This window comes from Haliotis rubra, unplaced genomic scaffold (assembly GCF_003918875.1).
Source record: "Haliotis rubra isolate DU_JTF1 unplaced genomic scaffold, ASM391887v1 Scf36, whole genome shotgun sequence".
In the NCBI taxonomy this organism is placed as follows: Eukaryota; Metazoa; Mollusca; class Gastropoda; order Lepetellida; family Haliotidae; genus Haliotis; species Haliotis rubra.
Genome location: NW_025767035.1, coordinates 2,993,642 through 3,011,636, shown reverse-complemented (window position 1 = coordinate 3,011,636; position 17,995 = coordinate 2,993,642). Strand labels below are relative to the sequence as shown.

Here is a 17,995-nt window from a genome sequence, read left to right as displayed (position 1 = left end):
TTTGTGTCATTTCCTTCATTTAACATAGATCAGGAAGTCGGAACCACATTCCTTACAAAGGCCTTATGACTTGGCATATTTCTTTTCTTCATCTCTGGCAATATGCACAAAGTGGTTTATGAGGCAGGAAACAAAATTATGATACAGCGAAAGTTTTCTGGAGGCCATTTACTTCCATCATCATCATGACAAGGATCCTTTCATTCTTAATTTTCAAATAATGGTTAGTTTGGTGAACCCTCCATTGAAAAATCTGGAGCACATATAAAGGTGATGACCCAGTGACCTTGACATACAAAGGATAACCCACAAGTAAAGTGACAGCAACATCAGTATCGGAATTTATTATTATTATTTTTATTATTATTATTATTGTAGGATATTTATATAGTGCACATATCCACGCAACTGGTGCATGCTCAAGGCGCTGGTATTTTTTCCCTCGATCATTGGATGTATATCTCAACGGCACATCGTATTATCATTCTCAACTCCCTGGGGAGTATACAACTCTTGCTGCCACTAGGTGCACTGAGTTATTGTGTCTTTTTTCATCCTAACGAGGTACCCACTCACAACTGGGTGGACTGGGACACATAGTCACAGTACTTTGTCCAAGTTCACTGCACGTTGCTGTCCCCGCAACTAGGTGTTTGCACGTATTCATGTGGCCACTATCTGGTCATATGCCAACGGATTTGTGGGTTCTTTCAAGTGCACAGGGTTGTGTATCGTACACTAGGGGTTGTGACAACACTGAAAGAGTCTGCACACAAAGTTGACTCCCAAGGTTTTTACACCCGGTCACATGTGAGCTCGATCCCGACACCTCAACCTCGTTGGATCACTAGCCTGGTGCCTTAGGCAGCTCGCCCACCGCGCCCCAAAATATTATGTTAAGTTATTCATGTAAAGATTGTCTCCCTTGGCTGGCTATGTGCAGACGCGTGTAATCACAGCTCTCACAAAAAGCCCAAAGTTATTATTTGGAGTGCCCTTCCTAAGAACCAAATGGACTGAGAAGTAAGTGCATAAGCTACTGACACTATTGATGTGAGCTTTTGTGAATTTTTTGGTCAAAAACTGTGTTTTTGAAAGGAAAACTTTAACCACGTGTAAATCCCACCTGACGGGTCAGAGGTGAAAGATACCGTGCAGTGCGTGCTACAGGTGTGTTGTCTTCTCTGCAATTTATTCATTAACAATGCCACCTAAGCAAAAACCAGATTTGACAGAAATTAATGCAGATATGCAGGAATTTCGTCATCTTTTATCGGAAATGCCTACGAAAAATGACATAAAACAACTAATGAAGTCGGTGGTCGACAAATACTTTGACTCATTAAGAGAGCAGCTGAAAGAGCGAAATTACGAAACTGTGATCTCCAAAGTGAAGCGTGAGGCGAGGTTAAAACTGATATGATGGTCTTAAAGAACAAAACGAAAAGCTCGAAAAAGACTTAGAAAAACAACGCATAAATGGATGAAATGGAATCGAAATTTGCTGAAGTAGCTTCTCGTGCAAACGAAGCTTTTAGACAGAGTAATCAAAGCGAGCAATTCTCCAGAAAGAACAATATCAAAGTGTTCAATTTACCCGAATCTGAAGGTGAAGATGTGAGAAAAAAATTCACGGAATTGATGAAAAGTAAAGCAAACTTTGATGTAAACCAAGATGATATATTGGCTATTCATAGAATTGACCATGCCAACAAGTCAATTACAAAACCGGTGTTAATAAAATTCACATCTTCAGAGGCAAAAGCCCAAGTTATTAAGCGAGGAAACAGATTCGGGAGAAGTCGGTCGAAGTTAGCCGATGATGTTACTAAAACTAACGTTGTCCTCATAAACAGACTCAAGAGTCACGCTGGGATTGAAAGTGCTTGGTATTTCAACTGGCGGGTTTACGCAACAACCACAACGGGCAAAAGGTTCAAGTTTAACCCCTGCGACGACATTGACAAGGTTATAAACCGAAAGTGATTGACTGTATCGTTTCATTTAACATAGTGGACAATACACGGTGTTACGTGAAGGATAGCGTAGCGGTTAAACGCCTACCTAACATTAGCGGCGAGGTTGAATTTAACGGATCTTTTCACTTGTGTTGTCGAATATAGCCTGAACTAAACTCCCTTTGTTTTTTAGTTCTAGGGAATCTTTGTTTACATTGGATACTCATACTGCCCCACATGGACAGTGTAGGAAGAGACAGCTTATTGGCGGTATATAACCAAATGTGTTCCATGATCATCTGTTCATTCCTCCCTGTGACGAGAATCAGTAACTGGTGATAGACTCAACAGACTTCAACGACAAAGTGTTAGATACCGTTCATTATCTTATTTGTGACTTTATTTTTACCACTAACATGAAGGTAGTTCATAATAAGTTACTGATATATACTGATTAAGATGTAAAAATATGTTGTGTAAATTGGGCAAAATACATTGTGTAAATTGGGCAAATGTCAAAGGGATTACCAATCATTCTCATTTTATTTTTACTCCCTCTCTCCCTACTATCCCCCCTCTCTCTCTCTCCCTCCCTCCCTCTTTACTCCTCTCTGTCAAACTACCCCCTCCCCCTTCTCTCTCTCTCTCTCTCTCTTACTCTCTCTCTTACTCTCTCTCGCACACTCACTCAGTTCTACTCACTTATTAAAAATAAGACATGAGTAATTTGTGTATCTTATCTATGAATGCCAGGGGCCTCCAGTCGGACAGCATAAAACGTGAGATATTTTTTCATTTAAATGCGAAATAGGAAATCATCTATAATATTTATTCAAGAATCTCATAGTATTATTTTAGAAAATGAACAGACATGGGCAGCCGAATGGGGCTACAGATGTTATTTCTCACATGGAACCAGTAATAGTGCAGGGGCATTAATACTGATTAAAATAACTTTGAATATGAAGTGCATGAAATAATTTTGGACCGAAAATGGGCGTTTTATCATATTGGATATGACAATAGAAAGTATTCGGTTCTCAATTACAAATATCTATGGACCAAATAAGGATAATCCTGAATTCTTTCAAGATCTTGCCAATGATTTAGAACAATTACCTGGAAGATTATTTGGGCGGTGACTGGAATGTAGTTCAGGATTATAATTTGGACACTTATAATTTAAAACATAGAAATAATCCTGAAGCATATATGAAAATTGTCGACATGAAAACAAAACTAGGCTTAGTTGACCCGTGGAGAATTTTCAATCCTGATAAACAGCAGTACACATGGCGTCAAAGGAATGGAGTAAAACAGAGTAGGCTCGATTATTTCCTCGTCTCTGAAGAGCTTATGTCCCTAGTTAAACGTACCTCTATAGATGTAAGTTACAGATCAGATCATTCTATTATTTCCTTAGAACTTGCCCTTAGTCCAGTAAAGCGTGGACGGGTTACTGGAAGTTCAACCCAGCTTTATTGTATGACAATGATTATGTAACACAAGTCAAGCAAGCGATCACGGGAAACAGTGGCGAATATTGTATTACCGGAAACATCGACAATTAAGAAGGTATTGAATTATCAGTAAACGATCAAGTATTTTTGAAATATTAAAAATGAAGATAAGAACTAAGACAACTGAATATTCAATTAAAATGAAAAACAAACTGAAAAAGAAGAAAAGACGCTGGAACGTGAAATCTATGAAATGGAGGCTAGATCCCAAATATTAAGTAGTGATGATCATACAAAATTGTGTTTAAAAAAGAAAAGACTTCGAAACTATTAGGACAGCAAAAATAAAAGGAATCATATTTAGGAGCAAGGCCAAATGGTATGAAGAGGGAGAGAAGAATACTGTATATTTTATGAACTTAGAAAAGAGAAACTATATAAATAAGAACATGAATGAAATAATAACAGAAAATGAAATTCTGACGGAAAAGGAAGACATATTGAGAGAATGTTCAGAATATTATTGTAATTTATACACAAGTAAACACGCAAAAGATTGGCAAGATTACCTAGATGTATTTACGAAAAATTATGACCAGAAATAATCAAATGATAAACGCGAATTTTGTGAAAATACACTTACGCTAGATGAATGTACACGAGCCTTAAATAGTATGAAGAATCGAAAGAGTCCTGGATCGGATGGTTTCACAGCAGAGTTTTATAAATTTTTCTGGAAAGACATAGGTGTATTTCTCTGGCGATCTATTACATATGCATACGAATCTGGAATGTTGTCAGACCTTCAACGACAAGGTATCATAACGTGTTTGCCTAAAGACTCTCGTGATAGGCGATACTTAGAAAAATTGGCGACCTATAACTCTTCTAAATGTAGATTACAAAATTGCATCTGGGGCCATAGCTTCACGACTGAAAGAAGTCCTTCCTGAGATAATAAGTGAAACTCAAACAGGCTTCTTAAAAAATAGATTTCTAGGAGAAAATACTCGAATATTATATGACTTAATGAATTATTGTGAAGAATATAAACTACCTGGTCTTTTAGTTGCAATAGATTTTGAGAAGGCATTCGATACTATCGAATGGGACTTTATTGACAAGGTACTGGAAGTATTTAATTTTGGCCCGGTACTTAGAAATTGGATTAAACTCTTTCAAGCGTAATAGCTGTAGTGCCTCAATTTTATCGGGTTAGTTGTCGAACTTCTTTTCCTTAGGGCGCCGGATGTCGTCAAGGAGACCCAGTAGCCATATCTCTTTGTAACATGTGTCGAACTATTGGCTATTGCAATAAAATCTAATAAGCATATCAATGGTATAACTATAAAAGATATAGAATATCTCATCTTCCAATCATGAGACGATATGAATTTCACTTTAGATGGATCTGAGCGAGGACTGTCAGAGCTAATTCATATTATTAAAACATTTGCAATAGTATCTGGTCTAAATTTAAACTGTGATAAAACTATAGCTGTCTGGATAGGGTCCAAACGAGACACAAATGAACAACTCCGCCCATATATACCTCTTCGCTGGTCCAAAGAACCATTTAAAATCCTGGGAATAATTTTTTCAACCAATTTAGAAGAAGTGATTACATTAAATTTCGAACCGCAGTTTTCAAAAATTAGAAAAATATTATTCTCGTGGTCAAATAGATCATTAACTTTGATAGGCAGAATAACGATAATTAAAACTCAAATTATCCCCCTTTTTACACACTTGTTTATCGCCCTCCCTAATCTATCTAAACTCTTTTTCAAACGTTTGAATACTATACTTTTTACGTTTATTTGGGGTGGGAAGCGTGATAAAATCAAAAGGAAAATGTTGATAAACGACTACTGTAAGGGTGGCTTAAAAATGATCGATGTTATATCATTCTGCAAGTACATGAAAATCAAATGGATAAGGAGATTACTGACATCAAAGGGGTTGTGGCAGCACCTAGCATTTGAGACATTATCACCTTTTGGTGACATTAATCTATTCAGCTTTCAAGTGGAAAAAATACAATCCTACTCTAAAAATATTAAAAACTATTTTTGGAAAGATGTTGTTTCATGCTATGCATGTATCCATTCTAAAATTAGTGAAAGTGTTGAAGATTTTATGTGCTTGCCACTTCTTAATTTTGTACCTGTTACCGATATTGGGTTGTTCGTCTCATGGATAAAAAAAGGCATGAAATATATGAAAGACATTGTCTCGAACAACGGTGAGTTCAAGTCCTGTGATACGCTTAAAGAAGAATTTAACCTTAAAGAAACATATCTCCTTTATTTCAGATTTTTTAAATATATACCCAAACACTGGATCAAAGCCATCAGAGACACAAATCAAAAGATAATCATAAACACTCAGTGTAATACTCTCACACAAATACTCAAGTCAGCTAACTGTAAATTCATATATACTCAGCTATGTGAAAGTCAAGGAAGCTCTCTCTATAATCTTCAGCGGAAATGGGAAGCCAAACTTAATATTACTCTAGCAGATGACTATCTTTGTGACTGTTTTGCACTGATAAATAAAATTACCATAGAAAATAAAGCCAGGAATTTTCAGTATAAACTGATTCATCGAATAGTTACAACTAAGTCATTTTTGTTTAAGATAGGTATCAGTGATGATAATGCCTATATCCTCTGCAACAAAGAAATAGAAACTTTAGAACATTTATTTTATTTCTGTGAAAAAACAAAACACCTTCTCACAACATTTGTTGAGTGGTATCGATACAAAACTAGCTGTAATATAAGTATAAATGTTAAACATTTCCTGCTAGGAGACCCGGATGCACCTGTCCTTATTAACCATCTGTTTATCATTATCAAAAAATATATTAACAAAACAAGATATGACTTTACGGAATTAAATATCAACCAACTTATATATTTCATAAAATACCATTTCAAACTAGAAGAACATATTTTCGGAGAAAAGGATGAAAAATTTCGTATGAAATGGAATTCTTTGTTCCCTTGTGAGTAAAAAACCTTTCCGCACCCTGTGTCTATACCGCTATCCTTCTCTTTTCAAACTCCTCCCGTCTGAAAAAAAAGTACAAAATATTGCACTTTTGGTTTGCGATTGTACGCTTATAATTTTGTTTATAGTTTTTTTTCATAACCAGCAATGTATATTATATGTCATGAATGAATAAAAAGTACTTATGGGTACTAAAAAAAAAGAAAAAAAAAAGTGTTTCATGTAAAGCATTTCTTAAAGGCTCAAAGAACACAGTTATTTCACTTAACTTCAACATGAAATAGAAACTAAAAACCACCAAGTGTCAATATCAATTATTGTATTAAAAATAAGGGCAGGGCACCAAGTAAAAAGGGCAGGGTGCTGCACCCTGCTAAAAATACCTAGGGGAAACACTAGAACTACTGTTGTGGATATATGACTCTTGTAATGATTGACCGCCTCCATGGTGTAGTGGTTAGAGCGTCCGCCCGGAGAGCGGAAGGTCGCAGGTTCGATCCCCGGCCGCGTCATACCAAAAGACGTTAAAATGTGGTACTTGTTGGTCCCTGCCTGGCGCTCGGCATTAATGGGTACATCAAGGACTGGGCGGCTCGGAGTCAGTATAATGTGTCTGAGTGGGGTATTCATGCTTCACTGCGGCATGGTATCTTAGTGAGCTAGCACTATGAAACCAGCTTAAGTCTGGGCTAGTACAAGCAGCCGCACATACACATACACACGCATGCACATCGTCATATGAGCGAAATATTCTCAAGTACGACGTTAAACCCCATTTCACCTCACCTCACCTCTTGTAATGATTATGTATTAAACAATTTCATACTGTGTAATAATTTACTCTTTTCTTTGCACACTTTTTTACACATATAATTTTGGGACAAAGGAGTTTGTGACAGACTTGGTCAACAGCAATCATTTGCTTGTCAGAAGACTGAACGGATCAATTAGGGTAGTCAAATTAATTGCTTGTGGTAATCCTTGGATTGGGTGTCCAGTGGTTAAATGAATGTCATTGTACCATGAAAACATGGGTGAAGCCATTAGGGAATTACAGGCTTCCATGATATTGCTGGAATTTTGCTGATTTGTGTAAATCAACAAATTCTTTGTTGTAACCCCTTTATCAGTTGTTCAAGTTGCGAAGGGAGCTAACTCTAAATATATGATGTAACCCAAACAGATAATTGGTTAAAAGAGTCTTAATAGTAAGTTCAATAGTGTTTTTAGGTGGATACCTGCATGTCTGATGAAAATAGAATTTCAAATTAATGTAAAACACAGGATTTACACTAATGAGTGTTTCTTTTATACCTCCTTTTGTTGAAGGGGTTCTTCTGTCCTAGCTGATACTTATAGTAACACAAGATATCTAAATCATGTTCAGGAAAATATGTTTTAATCCAAACATCAATTTATATATTTCAGCAGATGTCATATATTTGACAGACAGACAGACAATTAATTTCGAGTATTCAAGGCCATGGCCCATATTACAAAAGCGTTTTAACAAGTGTATTCATGCTGGTCATGTTACAGGTATCTTGTCACCGGACGAGACAAAAAAGCTCTTGTAAAATTACAATAGAGATGCTACACTAAACTAGCAAACAATATTTCAGCATATATACTGAAGATCTAGTTATAATTTGTTGTATTTCTTATCCTAAAGACTCTATATAAAAACCTTGCCAAACTTAATATTACATTTTTATCAGTACTTTACATAATTCTAACCAAATTGTCCATAGAAGGGCTATTTCTTATGCTGTTATGAATACATTCTCTTCTTTCGGCTTCATAACGCTGACAGATCATCAAGACATGAAATTCATCTTCAGCAAGAAATAATTTTTTACTATGACAATATAAGCAAAATCTTCCACTAGCAGTTAAATTGCAATGCCTTCCTGTTTCAATTGCTAGCCTGAAATTATTACGCCTGAATTTACAGATAACAGCTCTTAAATGTTGTGGAATGTCAATTGTAAGATAAGACTCAACATGTAACATTGTTTTAAATTGACAATAAGTTTGACACTTGCTCAACTGTGCAGTAATACAGTGCCATTCCTGGCTCAAGGAGTCAAATAATCGCTGTTTAAAAATAGAAATATACATTTTCACATTGCCAATATCTTGACCTATCCACACAATTCCGAAACCGAATTGAAATAAAATGTGAGAGGCCCAAGTAGACATATATTTGATGTTGACAGCGTTCGTTAGTTTCGAATATGGGTCCTCATTTGCCTGAATGATGTTAAAGTGAGAGAGAGAGTAACCTCCATTAAACCACACGTTTTGCCAATATTTGTTTATGTATAATGTTATTATTTCTAAACATTGGACACCTGTTCAGTCATTGTACCATAAGAATTTTAGATTGTCATAACAGGACTATTAATGACAGCTGAATATTACTGAGAGTAAGATGATTAGGGTCAAGGGAAAATACAGTCATTATTTACAGCTCTGAACCAATAACTAGTTACTATGATTGACTGCCTGCAATATTCATAGACACAAGTAGAGATCAATGAATTGACTGGAACGAAGCAGCTGTCTTGGACATATGTTGATAAACATATTGTTTTTAGCAATCATTAGGCGCCACGGCTGACTGACTTGACAGAAACTGATATTGACATTTTCAAACGTTTATAACAATAGATCATGCAGGGTTCGAAATACCCCATATATTAGTGTGACATGGCACGGAAAATATTGAAATGGCACATCTGAAATATGTTCTCTGTGCCCTTTTGACACACCTAATTTTCTAGACACATAACTCACATTTAGTCATTAAATCCCCAAAACAATTTTGTTTTTCCAAACTGAATAATACCATACATATCTGAATGCTTATAAACCCATTTCTTTATTTAACAATAAATTTCAAATGATCATCATCATTGTCATTTATTCTAAAAACACGTGGGCATACTTGATTTCTGAAAGGAACACCTAAAATATTTGTCTGGTGGCACACTTAGAAAAAGCATCATTATAACACATTAACCTATTCCACGTGGACATGAAGTTGGACGAAGACTTTCCTCAAAACTTTAAACGTAATAAATTCCCCGAGGACCTAGGATTTTATTGCACACACTGAAGAAGTTGTGTGTTATGTTTTGGGAAATTGGGATGGTTGGGATGGGGCGTGTGTGTGTGTGTGTGTGTGTGTGTGTGTGTGTGTGTGTGTGTGTGTGTGTGTGTGTGTGTGTGTGTGTGTGTGTGTGTGTGTGTGTGTGTGTGTGTGTGTGTGTGTGTGTGTGTGCAAAAGCATGCAAATAAACATGGAAGACAGGTCGTGAAAGACTCGGACAGTCAAGTATATTTTGCTCACAAATGATTTCCTATTGTTTGACCAAATACCTTAAAACCCGGGCATGTCACAGTTCTTCTCTCAGATGTCTGGCTATTAAAATGTACTGAAGTTATGTCATGTGTATGAGATAAGGGTCATCATGTGTTTGAAATAAGGGTAATCATGTGTATGAGATAAGGGTCGTCATATGTATGAGATAGGGTCATCATGTGTATGAGATAAGGGTCATGTATGAGATAAGGGTCGTCATATGTATGAGATAAGGGTCGTCATGTGTATGAGATAAGGGTCATGTATGAGATAAGGGTCATCATATGTATGAGATAAGGGTCATCATGTGTATGAGATAAGGGTCATGTATGAGATAGGGTCATGTATGAGATAAGGGTCATCGTGTGTATGCCTGACTGACTGAGTTAGGTTTTACACCGCTTTTAGCAATATTCCAGCAACATCACGGCGGGGGAAACCTGAAATGGGCTTCACATATTGTACCCATGTGGGGATTCGAACCCGGGTCTTTGGCGTGACGAGCCAACCTTTAACCACTAGGCTACCCCACCGCCCTTCATGTGTATGGGATAAGGTCATCATGTGTATGAGATAAGGGTCATGTATGAGATAAGGGTCAACATGTGTTTGAGATGAGGTCATCATGTGTATGAGATAAGGGTCAACGTGTGTTTGAGATAAGGGTCATCATGTGTATGCGATAAGGGTCATCATATTTATGAGATAAGGTCATGTGTATGAGATAAGGGTCGTCATATGTATGAGATAAGGGTCGTCATATGTATGAGATAAGGGTCGTCATGTGTATGAGATAAGGGTCATGTATGAGATAAGGGTCATCACGTTTATGAGATAAGGGTCATCTTATGTATGAGATAAGGGTCATGTATGAGATAAGGGTCATCTTATGTATGAGATAAGGGTCATCTTATGTATGAGATAAGGTCATCATGTGTATGAGATAAGGGTCATGTGTGAGATAAGGGTCGTCATATGTATGAGATAAGGGTCATGTGTATGAGATAAGGGTCATCATATGTATGAGATAAGGTCATCATGTGTATGAGATAAGGGTCATGTGTGAGATAAGGGTCGTCATATGTATGAGATAAGGGTCGTCATGTGTATGAGATAAGGGTCGTCATGTGTATGAGATAAGGGTCATCATATGTATGAGATAAGGTCATCATGTGTATGAGATAAGGGTCATGTATGAGATAAGGGTCATCACGTGTATGAGATAAGGGTCATCTTATGTATGAGATAAGGTCATCATATGTATGAGATAAGGGTCATCATATGTATGAGATAAGGGTCATCATGTGTATGAGATAAGGGTCATCATGTGTACGACATAAGGGTCATCATGTATGAATGGAATTGTCTATAAGTCACACTTTGGCAATAACCAAAGTTATATACATTTGACCCTTAACTTGTTTTTTATAGTACAAGTGACATTGACAGTTTATTCTTTCAGAAAACAAATATAACGAAAATCATGAAATGTTACGTAGTGTGCATAGTTCTGCTTTAAGACAAAGCTACTCAATGACCTCAGGCAGTTATACATGAGGGTCAGCTTCTGGACATTATCATTAATCCATTCATATCAAAATCTCATCGTTCTTTATATTTGAATTTCTAATGCAAAATTAATGCTAGAATCACCAGCATAAAATCTAAACTAAAGTACTGTCGGAAATAGAAAAAAAATGTTTTTTCACATTTATATCTACAATTTAGGTAGTTAATATGTGAAAGTGTGGAATATCTGTTAAACTAAGTTCAGCCTAACTGCAGTCGCAGTGGGAGGGAGATACAAAATGTTAAAAGAAGGATTTTACTGAGGAGAGATTAGTGCAGAAATGAGCAATGCGGGTTTTTCTATGTCCAATGCGACTTATTCAGAACAGACCATAGCTTTATGCAAATTAGTGTGCGCTGATATTGTACTACAAAGGACACTTTTTAAATGATCATTTTGAAATTAGACCTAGCTTCATTATAAACGATAGCAGACGTAAAAAATAATAACTTTAATACTGAAACTATTAAGGATGTAGCTACCATGGCGTCTCACTATCACTATAAAAAGAAACAGGTAGGAGGGGTCATCTCAAAAGCAAAACCAGGACGGGTATCGCAGACAGTGGTTGGGGTCGGGCTGGGGAACTGAGATATTAGCTAAGATAAGATAATCAATAGAGACATATTCAATACACATGAAAAAACATAAAATATCTTTGAGATGACCCCTTGTGGCTGTGGGCAGCATGTGCATTTCATGCCATGTGAGTCGACGGTCCGTCGTCATACCTGGCTGAGCGTCCTAATTGCCATCTATAGTCTGATCTATTGTTTTCAGCAGCTATTCATATTTTTTCTAAGTTTTGCCCGATTTTACGAGTAAACGTGCTTTTCTGGATATCCTATTACGCATCCCCCTGAACGCCCAGTTAGGCCGATGTGGGTTATTTCGACATATGCTATTTGCAATTGTGTAAATTTTAGTGATACAGAGCAACAGCCTAAAAAACTGAACTCCTGGGTCCTTTAGCACAGTTGCACAAAAATTACTATTTTATCAGTGCTAAGGTGATCGATGAATATGGTTCATAATGAACTCTTATACTTTAACATAACCTTCCCGCTTCCAAGACAGTCATAGGGCTACAATTTTAACCTTAAGAAGCGTGGGCTACAATTTTTGTGAAGCGTATATATGTATGTATCACTTTTATTGACAGTATGTTTCTATGCATAGACAAGTCCGTTCCAGTCAGTAATACATACAAATGAAGACTGAAGCCTGCCACACCTTCCCATACCCCAACCACACATGCCCACACATACATACACACACACCCCACCCTCATTTTATTTTTCCCTCCCCTCCCTTCCCCCACCACACCATCCTCCCTCCTACATTACCTATCCCTTTGCATTTCCCCGCCCTTTCTTTTGTCTCTCCCATCCTTTCTCTCTCTTCCTTTAGAGACCGCCTCCGTGGTGTAGTGGTTAGAGCGTCCGCCCGGAGAGCTTTATGGCATTAATGGGTACATCAAGGACTGGTCGGCTCGGAGTCAGTATAATGTGTCTGAGTGGGGTATTCATGCTTAACTGCGGCATGGTATCTCAGTGAGCTAGCACTATAAAATCTGCTTCAGTCATTAATGGGTACATCAAGGACTGGTCGGCTCGGAGTCAGTATAATGTGTCTGAGTGGGGTATTCATGCTTAACTGCGGCATGGTATCTCAGTGGGCTAGCACTATAAAATCTGCTTCAGTCATTAATGGGTACATCAAGGACTGGTCGGCTCGGAGTCAGTATAATACGTCTGAGTGGGGTATTCATGCTTAACTGCGGCATGGTATCTCAGTGGGCTAGCTCTATAAAACCAGCTTCAGTCTGGGCTCATCAAAGGACGGTACAAGCTCTAATTAATGGGTACATCAAGGACTGGTCGGCTCGGAATCAGTATAATGTGTCTGAGTGGGGTATTCATGCTTAACTGCGGCATGGTATCTCAGTGGGCTAGTACTATGAAACCAGCTTCAGTCTGGGCTAGTACAATCTGCGAAATATTCTCAAGTACGACATTAAACCCCATTTCACCTCACCTCACCTCTCCCTTTAGAACCCAGTAGAAGACCATCACGTCTTAGGTACACATGGAATATTACCAACAGAAATGTTACTATTGTTGTTTCTGTGTGACAGGTATCCCACTTTTACATCTCTCTACTAGATACATTCATGGAGCCTTAAAGGAGTGCACTGACGCATGACATATCAGAATCTTTTGCTGTACAAGAATCGTCTGAATTATGCACCACATTTCAAAAGAAAATGTTGTCAATGTAGCTCCAAGAAAAAATTATATTTCTTTGAAAGTAAGACTACTGGGCTCACTAAGGACTCCTAGACCATCACTAAAAACCATACTATGTGACATATTGATGCAAATTTGTAAGAGCAGATAGAGTGAATTATATCATGAGGTCTTTAAGCCTTCTTGTATTCATGTTGTGTCATGTCTCTTGAATACTAAGATCAAAGTGCACTTGAAACTGATTATCTTATGCATGTGCACATACGACCTATATTCATTTTGTTTCTTGGTAAAGCATACATTTATTTTGTTTTAGTTTGATGTATATTATTTTAACAAGATAAACAACAATCAAAACAATTTGTTGATTAAATATGGTGGCTTAAAGTTTTATGCCAACATAATATTTCAATGTCATGCTTCAGAAATTGATATTTATATAGTTCTCATAATAATAATAACATATTGACGTCTTTAATTCAATGTTTTAACCAACTGTGTAGAAAGAAACATTATTGTACCAGATCTTTACAATGATATTATGAACAGTACTATATTTTAAATATCATTAAAAGTTCATAAACCAAACCTACATGCAACATCATGGAGCATGTAAAGTCAAATTGTTCCAGGACTGTAAAGTTACATAAACTATGTTCTGTGGTTCATCCACCACAGAACATGCAATAAACCTCCCTCTTAGTACTATAGGAGACACATTAAAAAACAAACACTCACCATATCGTGTAGCATTATTCAATACAGTCCGCTAGCTGTGTGCTCGGCCCTCAAGGCATCAGCTGTGAGAGCTCAGGGCCAGCTAGGTCATAACGTAGGTTGGGCTGTCGTACAACATCTCCACGTAGAAAATGGACAGGCATGCCGGCTTCATTCATCAGGTGAACTAGTAAGCTAGTAGCTACACACAGTAGTTTGTACCAGCTTACATCTTGTATTGATCTGTTATAGAACTAACACGAAGGCAGTAGCAATGAGCTAACACCTCCACCTTGATAAGCATGTGTATGGGACATGTCTTAGACTGAAGGAGAGCAGGCAGGTCAGATAACCAACGTGGACACCCAGAGATCCTTGTATCTAGGCCAGGTTCATTTACTTGCCCTGATAGCAATGGCCTGACATTACCTGCTTGCTACTAACTTCTTTCACCTTGTCTCAGTGTTTGTCATCTGTCTGTCTGTAACCTTGCGTAACGCCACACCCTAGCATGGAACAGCAAACGGGATATGTGAGTACCTGCATGTTCTCCGATTGTCCTGTTTCTCTCATTTGATAACTGTTTTGCTGTAATATATAAATCTAAGTGTAATCTACTGTCAACAGTGACATTATCTCATAAGATGGTTACCTGACACGCACGACTGTAGGGTCAATTTTTGTGTGGAGTGATAGCATAGAATTTCAATTTTGTGACATTTACCTTGTGTGTTTTTCGCTATAATAATACTGCATAATAGCGTTATTCTCATTACTTAACCAGTCAATGTAAGAATGACATATTTCTGACATATCGTTATATCACCAAAGGAGTTTGTTTAGTGATGAAGTTCACATAGAGTTAGTACATCTTACAACCTGTTAAAGTTCCAGTTGTTTGTTTTAAATGCTTCTAGAAAGGGGTGTGTCACTGCACCTGCATTCTTTCATCAATACTGAAAAGAAAGATATCAATGAACACGATGGATACTCTCAGTACATTTGTCATATGAGTGTAAGGTAAAAGAGCAGACAAAGTTATATTTCCTTTCTGTTTTAATTTTGTAAGTATTTTTTCATAAATGACAAATGTGTTTAGAAAGGCCATGAATTGCTGCTCTATATCTGGATCTTTGAAGACATTCAGAGTTGTGGAATATGTTAGGGTACTTAATAATTTATTCTCAATTCAACTTGAATAAATCATTACATGTGTTTGCATATCTGTATCTCTGCATGGAAAATAATAGCAACAGTCGCGACAGCTGTGTGCTGAGTGCAGGCATTTACGTTGAGTCCTGTATTTGAGGGTCCCTGAGACTCATACTCTTAATTTTCAGGGGTCCTGGAAAACAAAATGGGGTCCCAGACACTTAAATATTAACACTGTTTTTGTATTGTGTGTCATGATCATCAAATTGTTACAGTAATTTAATTGCAAATAATACTATAACCCAGGCCAGCTAGTAGCAAACTCAGTGATAACTTATTGTCACTTGACTGGAATTTTTACAAAATATATTTGGACTTTTTCTAAGTCCCTGTGGACGCGCTAATAAATTTTGTTGCGTCCATTGTCACTTTTTTTGCGTATAGGACGCAGGAATTCACATCCGGTAAATCCCTGCAGTGGTGTACCTTCAACTGAGATAAGGTTCCTCATAATACCCACCAGATTAGTGATAAATGAGTGAGTGAGGGAGTTAAGATAAATGTGGCATGTTAGCATAGATTAATGTTGAATCTCTGAAAATATGTAATTTAAATTGAAATGGAAGATTCCTAAACAGTGGAAAATTTAGACTTGCTTCATCTAAGGCAAAAGAATTATAGCAATGGTTGGGCCGCAAAGTAGATCATATGATTGAAGGACAGACTACTTTCTGTACTGAGTAAATGGATGAAGGGATGTCTTCATCAGAAAGTCTATACTTATTCCCCAATAAGGACTCAACAAGTATGATGGCCACTTATAATTTCTACTGGTCACCGTGATTCATGTGATAAATACAAACTATGCACTTTCCCTCAATCTACCTTTGTAAATGTATTGGGGGGCGGTGGGGTAGCCTAGTGGTTAAAGCGTTGGCTCGTCACGCCGAAGACCCGGGTTCGATTCCCCACATGGGCACAATGTGTGAAGCCTATTTCTGGTGTCCCCCGCCGTGATGTTGCTGGAATATTGCTAAAAGCGACGTAAAACTAAACTCAGTCAGTCAGTTGTAAATGTATTGGTGTCATGAAGGACAACGGTTGCCTTATATAAGGTCAGCTTGTTACTTAACTCTATTTTCCCTAAAAATGACAGCATGTGTAATAATTCTTCTCTCGCCCTCCATTACTGCAGTTGTGGTATAAGTTGAGTCACGTCACTGTGGCAGCAATGGCTAGGGGATTGCTGAAGCTGTTCGTCCTTGGCCACGGTCCAATGGCAAACCGTTCTGACAGGTTCAAATATTAATTGTTAGTACTGACACGCATATATGTGCAGCAATAGTATCAGGAGATGTAGTGCACTGAACTAAATATGTTTTCCATTCATTTTGATCTGCTACAGACAGCAGTGTACTTACAAAGTCTAAAGCTCATTTCATACCAGCTATGTTAAATAAGTAAATTTAGGATAAACCTACTGGTGGGCTTAGATTTCCACTTGTCTCAGAGTGACTGAATAACTTTCCACAGGCTATAAGTTTGTGTTTTCAGTATTGCAAGACATTCTACACCGTGTGATGGTAGATGTACTTATCAAACTTTTCAAAAACAGTTGCTTACACATTATACATAAGAAAATATGTTTTATCATTCTGGTGATAGATAGATAGATAGATAGACAGTAGTGGGGGTCCGATTAATTGAAATAATCGAAGATTGGTCGCAGTGACTAAACGACCAAGCAATCAATCATGTTTTCTCATAATCGAACATGAACAATTCTGGAACACTTTTTGCATTAACAATATTTTTCACAAGGCTGGTTTTGTAAGTTACATTTCATAACCACTACAAGCTTGTTGCAAGTCATGATTGAATTTATCTTAAACACTCCAGGAATTTTATGTTCCTAACATACTAGTAATCCTTTCAAGATGTGTAATTTGCCAAAAAAAAAACCAAAGAACTACATGTTTTTTCTAATTCTTTTTTTGCATTAACCAAAATAACCAGGAAAAAATCATAAATGCCGCTAACCAATTATTTTCGATGATTGATCGGTTGTAATGAAGCAATCATCAATTATGACGTTTTAACCAATTCCCAACACTAATAGACAGACAGACAGATAGATAATGTAGATAGATCTAATGTTTGTACCCATTTAAACCTTAAATGTTTGTACTCTGTTCAAACCCAATATTTTTATCTGTTTGTACCAGTTTAACCACTTCCATGTTTGTAGCTTCATAGCACATGTTTATAATGTACATTCATTTTCAAATTTTTCCTAAGAGGCGACTAATGAGATCGGGTGGTCAGTCTCACTGACTTGATTGACACATGTCATCATATCCCAATTGCATAGATCGATGCTCATGCTGTTGATCACTGGATTGTCTGGTCCAGACTTGATTATTGCCAGACCGCCGCCATATAGCTGGAATAATGCTAAGTGCAGCTTTATACCAACCAGCCAACCAACCAACCAACAACAGATG

At 37.3% G+C, this 17,995-nt stretch overlaps 2 protein-coding genes across 2 annotated transcripts in view; one reads left to right on the top strand and one right to left on the bottom strand.

Moving 5' to 3' along the window:
* Window positions 1-14,785, bottom strand: part of LOC124285384 (transmembrane protein 260-like) — a 41,396-nt gene extending 26,611 nt beyond the window's left edge. The window contains exon 1 of the mRNA XM_046721611.1: window positions 14,361-14,785. The gene's annotated coding sequence lies outside the window, so the exon portion shown is untranslated. The remainder of the gene's footprint in view (window positions 1-14,360) is intronic.
* Window positions 1-17,995, top strand: part of LOC124285386 (UTP--glucose-1-phosphate uridylyltransferase-like) — a 95,460-nt gene that overhangs the window by 4,461 nt on the left and 73,004 nt on the right.